The following is a 12,882-nucleotide window of genomic DNA, read 5'->3' as shown; positions in this document are numbered from 1 at the left end:
TAAGGCCATTCTGGAGCCAATTTTGGATAAATGGATTCCTAGGGAGGTGGATTTGGAACTTATGTACTTATCCCATGAAGAGGTAGATGCTGATGTCACTATTAAATCCACTTATGAGTTGGTAAAGGGTATGTCTAGGTTGGCAGAGGGAAGAGTTAATCTAGAAAGAAAAGCAAATATGTATAGAAAATAGTATGCTGATAAGAAGTTTGAACTATTTCCTGGGGGTTTTATTGGCACCAATAAGTTGAAAGATAAAGAGGTGTGGCTTGGTGAGTTAGGCTATAAATTATCACAATGGATAAATGACATCATAAATTTAGATGATGCATCTTTGTTCATTCAAATAATTGAGGAGATTGAAAAGATAAAGTCACATTTTGGTTTTTTGGAAAAGGAAGTTAAGCAGTTAAGGAATACATGGAAAAGATTAAATAAGCTAAAGAAGATAATTGTTAGCTTTTCCTGGCCTAGTGATGACACTTTTAAAGAATGGGAAGATAAATATGTGATGAAAGGAGCAGAGGCACAAAAAAATCAACTGATACTCCAATAGTTGGTGACCCCGAGGCAATTGAAAGCGGTTAGCTGTTACAACAGGCATGTTCAGAGACTATTAGTTTTGAAGTATCAAGGACACGAGGCATTCAATCTGCAATACATTGAGAAAGTCAGTTGGCTTGTTTCCAGCTAGCTACCTTGTTTGTTAGGCTGTTTCTTCATCTTTGAACAATGTAACCCTTTTTTGAGAGGGAATTATGGTTATAACAAAATATTTCTAGGAAAGTCCGAAGCTTGTTGCATCCATATCTTTATAAATGGATACCAGGACTACTTAGAAAATCATCACAAGAATTCTGTAAGAAAGCTCTAGCAAAATGTATTTAGGGTTTTTGGTGTTTTTGGAACATCATTCTGAGTTATGTAGAATTTGATGGAGAATATTAATATACAGACCAAAACATTTTAAGTCTTGATTCCTATTGTCTTCTTGTCTGTGTGATTGGTTACCATTTTGATTAGATGATTTAGGATTGTTTAATTGAATGATTTGCAAAGCAATTTATGAAAAATGTTTTGAGGTTGTTCCCTCAAGGAGGGAAATTAGATATACTTAAATCCTTTTTCGTTTGTAATCAATGTTCCTACTTAAATTCGATGACTGGGTTTAGCATATGGTGAGAGTTTATATATGTCAGACATCTATAGATTTGGTTAATGGCATGTATGTGAATATCTTCTGTCAGTTCTTGTCTAATTCTGAATGACTCTAAAGCCCGAATAAGGCATTGGTATAGCTTGTTGAAGCTCATGACCTTCCTTTTGATCAATCAAAAAGAATACGAGTCTTTCTTTTATGTCCAATTTCGTTTAAAGCTGTAGGGTTTGCAGAAGTTGGCACTGGTCTTCTGTAAATTTTCAATTGCAAAGAGTGATTCTAAAGGTATACCCGCCTAAGCTAAGTGGAAGCTTAAAGTGTAGAAGGTTTCTGTTTAAACCTTGTCAATTGTTGTCTCTTTGTTTCTATTTCTTGTTGTTCTCCCCATAGGTGACAAGGGTTTGAAATTCTAGTGTAGAAAACAAAGAAATCAGAAATTGAGACCAACATGTAGCACTCCCAATTGGAGATTGAATTCTTATTTGGACCAAGCTAAAGATCTCCTCAACATTTTGACCATATAACTATTAACCACATCTATAGAGAAGGCAATGTCTTGGCAAATGAAATGGCGATCTTAGGAGCAAATGAGAAGACAATTAAAGAGACCTTCTTTTAACCAAGGGGAGTTGACTGTTGTCTAAAGCTAATTATAGGGAGCATATTAACTTTCCTAACATTAGGGAATTGATATGATGAACTGATATGGATAGGTTTAGATGGCTCTAATAAATCTATATTAGATTAGAAAGAATGGAGGAAGTGGATGTGTATGGTCATGCCTAATGCATAGTAGCCAAATTTGAATTCAAATCCACTTGGATAGGTCAATTGTCATCATAAGAGAGGAGGCAATAGACTAGAGAGAGCAGAGGAAGCGAACATAGAAGGTTATACTTCACATAATTGACAAATTTGAATTTGAATCTACTTGGATAAGTCAACGGTCATTTGAAGAGGTAGTAGAGTAGGCAAAGCAGAGGATGCAAACATAGGTGGACATACCTATTGTTTATAGCCACCTTTGAATTTAAATCCACCAAGACAATCCAACACGCAGCCTAAAGATTAGAAGAGAAGAGGCAGTTCATAGGGAGAATACGGATATCCTCTAACTTAAATTTAAATTTGACAGGAGCCAACGCTTAGTGAATTTAGGTGCCATATTTATTATGGAAGATATGGTCCGATTTGGAGTTGGTGTCAACTACAAGTCACTTCAACAATTGAGATTGCTACCAAAGCTATCCTTCATTAAAGTCGCCAAAGATTTGAAGATTGAATTATCTCCAAGATTGCATCCCTCGAGGGAAAACCAAGATGAACACTCTAGAGGTAGAGGATTGAGAATGAAAACATATCTTCACTCCCAAAACAATTCATATCAAGTGATATACGACGAAGGCAAGGGCAATTAACTCTTGGATGAGACATTTAGAAATGGTTCTAAAGATAGCTCGATCACTAAACCCAAGGATCATTGAGTGGTGGGAATGGCTTGATTGCTAAACCCATTGCTTATTTAGTAGAGGGAGTATATCCTGGTTTAATAGCAGGAGTATAGCCTTGGATTATGTCCATGGCTACTAAGTTAGCATAAATTTTGAAGAAAATCAAGGCTAAGGCTATCACGCAAGAGACAAAGGCGATAGTAGGGAAAGTCATGCTTTTAATAGTAGTAGATGATATTCATTAAATTCATTTGCCTCCTCTCTGTCCTTAGCTTTTTTCTCCTTTCATGTGGTTTTCTGGTAATTGTATTGAAGGGTTTTCAAGGTGGTTGCAGGGTGGAAACCGACTAAGATATGAAGTCTCCAATCAAACTACTTGCTAAGAAGAGGCATATGTCTTTCCTAGGTGAGATCAAGGAGAGGAGGATAAAGGTGGTGACCCAATATCACCACCCCACCAGATTAGGGCAATTCTAAAGATTCTGGGAGCAGATGTTTTGAAGACTAAACATAAACACCGGGTCAACATGGAAATTCCGACAATATTCTTGGGAACATGTCTTCATGTTGGATTGGCAAAAAATAGAATAGAGAAAATCTACGACAAGGTTTTCAAGAAGGAATTTTTGGAAGACTTGGACAGAGTGTTGAGAAATATAGATGACAAAACCTCTCTATCCCTCTCCCTAAGCATTATTCAACCACTATCATCAATGGCAAATCGCCTACTCGACTACCCATTCTGGTCATTGAAGATGAAACGTGTTTTAAAGTGAGGTTGTTTGAAATCAAAGTGTATATAGACTTTCTAATGAAGATATTCAGGCTTAGAAAGAATGAAGGGGTTCATTGGATTAGGGAACATCTAGAATTTGTGGGTCTAGCAAACCGAGTACCAAATGATCGAATTGAAGCATGGGACGAAGAACTCAAATGGACTATGGAGCAGTGGGGACCTGAGCCAATCGATGCAAAAGAGCCTATACCCGTGGACAACCTTGGAGTTCCAATCGAACTAGAAGGCTATCATGGACGAGCAAGACCATCATCTTCCAGAGCCCGAGTTTGAGGTTTTTCAATTGACGTTAATTGCATAGAATTAGATTGTTGACATGCTATTTTAAACTTTTTTAAAACTCGTGTTAATTTGTAGTTTTCTCAAAATCTGTTAAGACTTGATGGATTTAGACTTAGCCTTTTTGATCTTATCTATTGCCTAGTTTGACCTCTGTGAACTTAGACAGGAAACTTTTATTTTTACTATGTTGTTAAAACTACTTTATTTTATTAATATGAATTATCGACCTAGACCCCTTGTCGAGAAAAAAAAAAAAAACGTCCTCAAGACCAAAGCTGTGTTTTGCATCTCTCGTACAAAAGTGATAAACTGAGGAACCTATCCTGACAACAGAGCTGTTTAGCATGGATTCATAACATTTGCACTCGTTTAAAGAAGCTTAGTTTATTTCACATAGACAATTTAGCAATGTTGGTATCTTGGTAAAATTGCAGACAACAGATTTAGTATGTCGAGATCACATGTTCACGAAACACATTCCATACGTTGTTCCTTTCATAGCAGCGACTGGCCAACATTTCAGAAAAACCAGTTGCGAATGAGGCATTGTCATGGTCTTCTTTGGGCTTCACAGTGCCTAAGCCTTGCATTGCTCCTGAAAAACTGAATACATTGTCATCACCGACGGTCCTGTGCAATTTAAGCTTTATGAATTTTTTTAAGAGAATTTTAAAACTGACGGTCCTGTGCAATTTAAGCTTTATGGAAACTTGAATTACAGCCCTAAAAATAGGAACTGCTATTTTTTGAGAAATGATTCCAATTATTCCTGTAACAATTTTTTTTAATTTTTTTTTCATGAGACCTGCTCCAAAACCCAATGGAACCCCAGCTGTGATAATTAGAAAGGAGAAAAGGGTCATTAGATAGATGTCGGCAGATGACCACAGAGGTGGATGAGTCAACGTGTGATCAGTAATCACGAGTGCCAAAGCAAGGGCAGTGAAAAGAAATCTGGAAACCTGCTATAGAGTGAGGCCAAGGTCATGAAGAGAGGACCAAAATGGGATCACAGGGTCCCCAATGCAAATTTCTATTTTTCCCAAAAAAGTCGGGTCAATTCTTTTGCAGGTAGTAGTGAGGGGAGACTACAAAATTATTTGCAGGTAGTAGTGGGAAAGGTTATGTAATAAAACGATCTTGCGGATAAATTAAAAAAATTGCTCTGCTACGCTACTTCAAGAATATTCAGCTTTCTATAAAATTTCAATTTTTTGGTGCTATAAAATATGCTTCCATATCGCAGGCTTCGCTGAGAATTTGCTTCTTAAATAGTTGCTGCTCCAGAAGTTTAGAAAATGTTTCTGATTTTCGCAGTATTTAGATTTAATGGGCTCCATTGATCACCTTGAGTGAGAAAATCGACGCAGTTGCCTCTTTCCATGGAAATCCTCCATTAGTGGCACTTGTTGGGTAATACTCAGAAGTCAGAAGTACGTTCGTGGGACCACTTCCACCATGTAACAGGCGTGCGCCATGCAGGGGACTACCACTCCTATTTCTATAACATGGGTAGTCCCATAAAACTTCTGTAACAGTGAAAGTATGCAATGGGAAAATTTTGGGAAGAGGGTTTGAACTGCTGCTTGCCACCGAGGCTCACTCAACCATATACTGGGATACTTCTGTGTCAACTGGTAGCATTTGTTTGGTTTAAATATTTTCTGAAAACTTTTGTAAAAACGAACTAACAGATTTTTGATGCAAGAGGCGTAAAAATGTAATAGCAAGGGCAATGCATCATCTGGCATTGGCGTTTTCATCTTATTTTGCTACCCCTTTGGTGGGACTGGTAGACGAGGGCGGTTTAAAAATTCCTTTTTAAGTAATGGCCACTCCAAATCTTATAGCCAAGGGCAGCTGCTGGAGAGTGGGAGGCAAATGCTTGCAGGATTTTTTTCTTTGTTGTACATATAATTGCTGTATTTGCCCTGGAAATTTACTAAATGAGCCAATTTCACGTATCCCAAAAGCGATATTATCTAAGTGAGGATTTTTTTTCAGTGTAACGTCTATCGATGAGACTATTTACTGCCTAAGTACTTAAAAGACTTTCTCCACAACCATTCCTAAGAATTCTGGAAAGTCCAATCTACCTGGTTGGACTGGATCTAAATAATAATCTTTACCATTTATCTTTATCATTTTGTTTTTTTCAGTTATTTTACATGTTGTAACTATTGAGTATACTATTTGTCAAAATGGCATAGAACGGTCGATTTGCATGGGAGATTTCTTTAATTTTGCTTTGGTTTCCATCTTCGGGAGATTCAAGGAAAATGTATAGGTTGTTTTTTAGGGGAGGATTTGTATGCATTATTTATATTTTTTATTTGTTTTTTATTTTCACAGTTCAGGGCTAATTATGTTAAGAGTAGATGTTATGAAGCATTTTTACTAAAATTGGTATGGAGAGAAACAACTTCAGCAAAGAGCAATAGTTTTCTTTCTTCGAATAAGTTTTTGGTTACATGAACTTCAAAAACATCTTTAGCTGCCAAGGCTTACGATTTTGTGTTGTGGCTCAGCGATCGATTGCTAGCCCACACATTAAGATGACAAAGCCCGAGTCAGCTGTGAATAAATTCTCTAGTAAATGATAGACTGGTGGCTTGAGGCATAGGTGATCCCTATGACCTGGGGACTACTCCTGATCACAGGAGGAATCACTCCAGCTCTATCAATGGTAACGAACATTCTAACATTAAATGCCTGGCAAGAGTGTTTACCCTACCCAATGAGACATTAGTTCGAATGGAAGAGCTTAATGAGTGTCATATCCCCGGTCCTGACACCTATACCAAACCATAAAAGATTGTCTTGGAACAAGACTTCACAATCTTCTCTAACCCAACTCAACTAAAGAATTAAAAATGGCCAAGACTAGTGTATGGTCGACATCCTTTTGGCCGGTGAACCATTAAACATGGATGGACCAATCAGATCGGTGGACACACAGGATGGTCAACAATATGAAGAAAGACCCACGTAATAGTTAAGACATAAGATATTATCAATAAGAAAATGGATAGGCCGATCAACTAAGGCAAGCATATAAGAAGATAACATCAAAACAAACATTGATTCAACATATGGGAGGCGTCTTAAATATTAATTATCGATTAAAATCAGAAGAAGGCATTGTTCAAATGGAAAAAGACGTATAATGGGTTCCAATCAATAAATAGCCAACGTCGATAGCATAAGGAACGTAACTAATGATCAACAATAATACAAGACAACATCGATAATATTAAGCAATGAAATAATAAATCGATTAAGCAATGAAATAATAAATCGATTAAGTGTGGAATGTTAATCATCCACTAACAGATGTCCAAGCTAATGCAAACACACTTAGCTAACGAGTAACAACGATTGAGCAAAGGTGACTAATTGGTGAAAATGATTAATCAATGTGGATTATGTATGCGACGATTAGAGATAGTCATAACAAAGAGTGCGATCTGAAAAGAATGGGTTGTTTAGTAATACAACGATTCTATTAACAAATTAGTTTATAATCAATGAAAGTGAACGCTTGTAAAGGACACGTTGTAAAGGACACCTTCCTTGAAAGAGGTAGTATAAGGATGTTGGGTATATGAAGCCCAATGGTCACATGACTGTTTATCTTCCCCAGACTCTTCATTTCATATATGATATGTTTATATAAATGGTTGTGTGCAGTCCATACATGATGTACTGAGAATTGATATTGTTTAATGAATAGTTTCCCTGCATTTCTAGTGGACGTAGCCACTTAGTGGTGAACCACATTAAACTCGTGTTATGCGTTGTTATGTGTTTATATCTGCTTTAGTTTCATTCATTATGTTTTCTCTGCTTATTAATAACTAACAATTGGTATCAGAGCCACAGTTGGCTTGAGCAGAGATGGAGGAGAAAGAAGAAGGTAAAATTCAGAATCTGTATGGCAGTTTTACATTCCATGTAAAATTGTGCTTCAAGCATCGTGTACATTGGTGGGACGACTGGAAGAAAGAGGGGAACTCAGTTGAAGAGGAGAATCTAGTGAAAGAGAAGGATGTTGGGATTCTTATTTGCTAGATCCTCTTGAGCCAGCTTTGGCACTTATTGGCCAAACTGTTAATGGCCAGGAAGTTATTGGCATTCGTGTGGTGAAGGTTGAACACCATGATGCCTCATTTGGAGTTGAAGATAGTCCCTGTATAGACACTGGAATTTTTGAGCAGAAAGATACTGGAAAAGAGGTTCTTGTTGAAGAGGGTGAGCTTCAGAGATTGCGGGAGGAAGAGTGTATTCCATCGGAAACCCAAACTAAATCTGCTGTTGACTCCCAGGATGAGGAGGGTGCAGATTGGAGTGAGGTAGCAAGGCAAGGAAGCTTGGCAAAAATTGTGGCTTCAGAGGGCTCTGTAGATGGCATGACCTTGATAAAAATGAAGAAGCACTCCCATGATGATGAGGACAACCTTTGCATAGATAAATTCATAGAAGACTTTGAGCCTATGGACTTAGATGAAGAAGTACAAGATGAAAGACGGTTTTCTGGTTTGAAGCGGAAGCGACCATTGACAGGAGCTGAGGACAGTGGGCATCACTACAAGCGATTTAAAGCATCATAGACAAAGAAAGGAGATATGTTTCGCCAACTTGATTGGATGGATATTGATGATAGTGTTGACATGTATACTGGGCAGCCTAAGATTGAGGGGAGTTGCGTGAAGGAGGTAAACAAATAGTTGCAGATGGAGAAGAGAACGCTGGATTCGTGAAATAATACCTTGAAGAAGTTTTTGATGTGCGCTTATGCGAACAAGGCAGACGATAGCTATACCCATGAAAGAAAGTTTGAAGACAGTTACATAGAGGGGAAGAGATTTTTATCTCATGAAAGGAAAGTGAAGCACCACATAGTGGCAGTAGCAGAGGATGATGGTGATGATGTCAAGGGAAGCGATACAAGGAAGAAATTTGCCGCAGAGCCACAACAAACTGAGAGCGGAGGGAGCAATGAGTTAAGCACATAAGAGGTAGGGAAGATGGAGATGTCGTATCAACATTTCCCAAGCTTGAAAATCCTAGAGGTGAAAGATGACTACTTGAAATTCGAGCCATGAAACACAGACGCGAACATCGTGAATGCCCTGCGGCGAGTGATGATGGCAGAGGTGTCGACGATCACCGTAGACTTGGTGGAAATCAGGAACAATTCATCGGTGCTCAATAACGAATTCATTTCACATAGGCTAGGCCTTATCCCGCTCACCTCCAAGCATGCAACCAAGATGAGCTTCTTGTGTGACTGCGACAGGGGTGATGGTGACACACAGTGTGAGCACTTCTCTCCATGTGTTTTGGTGGAATTCGAAACAAAGGTTGTCTGGGTGCTCTTGAAACTGGCCTCTGCTCTCTCTTCTTACAATATCTCTTGTGGGGATGCGGTATTCATAGTGCCACCCAAAATCCGAGACATGTACGAAATGCAATTCGCAGTATCCATGGCCAGGGGGGTTCTCAACTCTGTAAACATCTGTTTGGATGCGCAAACAATGACGACCCAATTTGCCCACTGGGACCCAAAGTTCATATTTATAGAGTACCAATTTCTGCCCCTGGTAATGGAAGCCATTAACATAGCAAGAATCAACAGGGTCGGACAAGTTATTGCCATAATAGTCGTTGAGCAGGAGACCAATAATAACGCTCCTTTATTTCTGGACATGATCAAAGAAGCGTTACACTATTATTCGGTGATGCATTTTACAGACCATCTGTTCACTACCTGGGTCCCGACAAACCTAACGACACACTCCAACAACGTTAAGATTCTGTGTGCGGCGTATGAAGAAAACGCTAGCAGCGGCATGGCGGTGGTGGGCTCCATGGGTGTTCCACTATTTATTCTTCAGGTGGCAAACATAATTTATGAATATCTGATCGAAATCTAGGCATTATTTTTTATGGCATTTTGGTGTGTAGGCAATATGCTGAAGCCTGAAAACGGAGGCAAAGAATTCATGGAGCGGATTGCCAATTGTGTGTGTGCTTTGAGCTACCATTTGAGGACCTATTTTTGGTTTGACTTCAACCAACTTAACAACATTTATCGTTACAAGATAGAGGAATATTCGCACACTGTTGTCGATAAGTTTAATGCCATTCCTGACTCCATACCCGAAAGGGTCTTCGATTTCATGACTATGAAAGTTGGTTATTTCATTGGAAAAGTGAACCCAGCTAGAATGGACTTTCGGTCAGAGGAGCAGATTCTGAACCAAATAAAGGTAGAGAGGTGCTTCGATGTTGATGCATATTTTGATGTGTTTTGGAAAGCTCTTGAAGCGCGTTTTCAGAATGATGGGTTTGAACAAGTTCACGGGCTTAGTGATGACAGTGTAGTTGATTTGCCAGACCGCCTAGAAGAGGTCCAGTGGACCCAATTGCCCAGTTACTGGCAAGAGGTAATGTTTGAGAGAATTGATGATTACCTGCATGTGAAACTGCAGGAGAAGGAGGAAATGGTCGATGTTTTGTGTCTCTCACATGAGTGTTGGGAATCTGACGGAGTTGTTTGATGATGATACTCAGTGGTTAAGTTTTCTTCAGCTTGATGTGCTTTGGAGAAGATTAATCCGAAGTGTATGCGAGCAGAAGATTGCAAAGCTAAAATCTAGCAAGCTAGTTGTAATGTGAATTTTGAAAATGGAAGCAGGGATGTGAGTGCATGGTTGTGCCAGTGGGCCTTCATGGGGGAGATTGTTGGGTATATGAAGCCCAATGGTCACATGTCTGTTTGTCTTCCCCAGACTCCTCATTTCATATCTGATATGTTAATATAAATGACTGTGTGCAGTCCATACATGATGTACTGAGAATTGATATTGTTTAATGAATAGTTTCCCTGCGTTTTTGGTGGACGTAGCCACTTAGTGGTGAACCACATTGAACTCGTGTTATGCATTGTTATGTGTTTATATCTACTTTAATTTCACTCATTATGTTTTCTCTGCTTATTTATAACTAACAAAGAAGGTTGTAACCATTGTGGAGGGGCCATGGATGGGAAAAAAGTATAACAAGCTAGGAAGAAAGGATTCGGGAGGGGAACGATCATTAAGGCTACCAACAAGGAGATTATCAAGACTGTCAGCAAGGATAGGAGATAGAAGTAAGGCTCAGTGACAAGTACGTATATAAAGGATTTCTGATTTAATAATGGAATATAAAAACCAGTATTCTATATATTAAAATCTTATATGGTCTTAATCAAACTAGTGGCATTAATAAGGTATAAAAGATGAAAAAGAAAATAATATATAATTATTCAAACAACATTAAAATGACTACACATAACATTACTGTTCGGCATAATATGTATATAGATCTGTTAATGAATCCAAGAATGAATAAGGCAATCAAATTCAGTGTGCACAAATTGTTATAATACTGTAAATTCATATAGTGCTAATAATATAAGAAACATCATAGTGATTGTAATGGAACAATGACAAATAATGATTAATACCGATACAAAGCAGTAATAACAGAAAGCATTGATGACAATCTAATATAAGGCACTAATGTAATAAAATGGAATTGTAATAACTATGTCGAGTATAATTGATTATCATAATGAGCTGAATTGAATAACAAATATAGTTACATTAAAATATCACAAATGGTTCATTGCATATGAGGGACTCTCTCTTAAGTACACCACTCCATAATGGATGCCTAACACCTGCCACATGGAACCAAGAGGGCTATAGCATCTGCTCTTAGGCTTAAAGTGGTGGTTGGGTATGAGGGGGAACAACGATAGGACACCTCACTGAGTACGCCACTCCATGATGGATGCTTAACACCTACCACATGGAGCCAAGAGGGATGTAACATCTGTTCTTGGGCCTAGGATGGGGGATCTTTTGGACACCCTATGCAACTAGCCTACCCTAGTGCTCTAAGAATTGGATAATAAAGAATGACAACTAATCTACAATCTGGTTTTGGGTAAATGCACAAAGTTGGGTCCCAATCCCATGGAAGTCCGTAGGTTGGAAAAAGAGCCCGCTAGAAATGGGTGCCCGATTTTTACCTGCTTCGCTTTGGGTGCCCGAGCCATTCAAAAATGGGCGTCTGAAGCTAAACGGGTGCCCATTTCTTGAATGTGTTTTTTTTTTTAAACCATTTTCCATCATTTTCATTGTTTCAAAAATGGGTAATCGTTTCAGAGGAGCACAGGTACTTGTTTTTTCATCCCAGCTGACCCCCCAGACCATTTGTGTACAACTTTGATTCATGTTCGTTATTTTTTGCAATTGTAGGCTTTTGGATTGTTTGATGGTGCATCAGATGTACGCCTTCACCCATCAGTTACTTTGCATGCATCACATGTATGCTTTTTTGCGATAAACTTGTAGTCTATATATATACTTTATAATTTATGTATATATACAAGTTTGATTCATGCTTTATATATGTTGTTCAGGTCGATACCACTACCAGTATTGGTATGGCATGGGATTGAGCCAGATGCAACCGTCGACATTGTCATTTGCGGTGATGATTAGAAAAATAATTTCTAATTTGTTTATACGGTGTACCTGGCTTTTATAGGGATTATTAAAATTGATGTACAGTATTTTTTTGGCAGGACTTGACTACAACCACTTTTCTTGTTCATGATAGTGGACCTCCACGTACCAATGAGAGCATTGTAGAGCATGGTCGTATGGTAATTTATTTTAAATTTTTAGTATTTAATTACTTTATAAGTGAATTATGCAAGTAACTTCTTCTCATGTTAAATCTTCTTCTCATGTAAAATCTTTTAATAATGTACAAGAGGGTGGAGACACTGATACTGCACATGAGGGTGGAGACAGTACTGATACTGCACACACACATGATGGTGCATCTCAGGACCACGTACAACAGGATGATTCATCTTAGCCACCTTCACGTGGAGTGAAGAGGACTGCAGATGAGATGCACGCGAGTTCTTAGATTATATATTTTAGATCATGTCATGTTATTGTATTATGGGCATTTTATGATGACACTTGTTATGTTATCCCAGGACTTGTTATTATGTGATTATATATAGGACTTGTTGTTATGTGATTATATATAGGACTTTTTATTATGTCATTTCATTGCTATTATGATATCAGGTCGTGTTATGTGATTTGGCGCACTCTAGTGAT

This window comes from Cryptomeria japonica, chromosome 3, assembly GCF_030272615.1.
Source record: "Cryptomeria japonica chromosome 3, Sugi_1.0, whole genome shotgun sequence".
In the NCBI taxonomy this organism is placed as follows: domain Eukaryota; kingdom Viridiplantae; phylum Streptophyta; class Pinopsida; order Cupressales; family Cupressaceae; genus Cryptomeria; species Cryptomeria japonica.
This window is presented reverse-complemented; position numbering follows the sequence as displayed.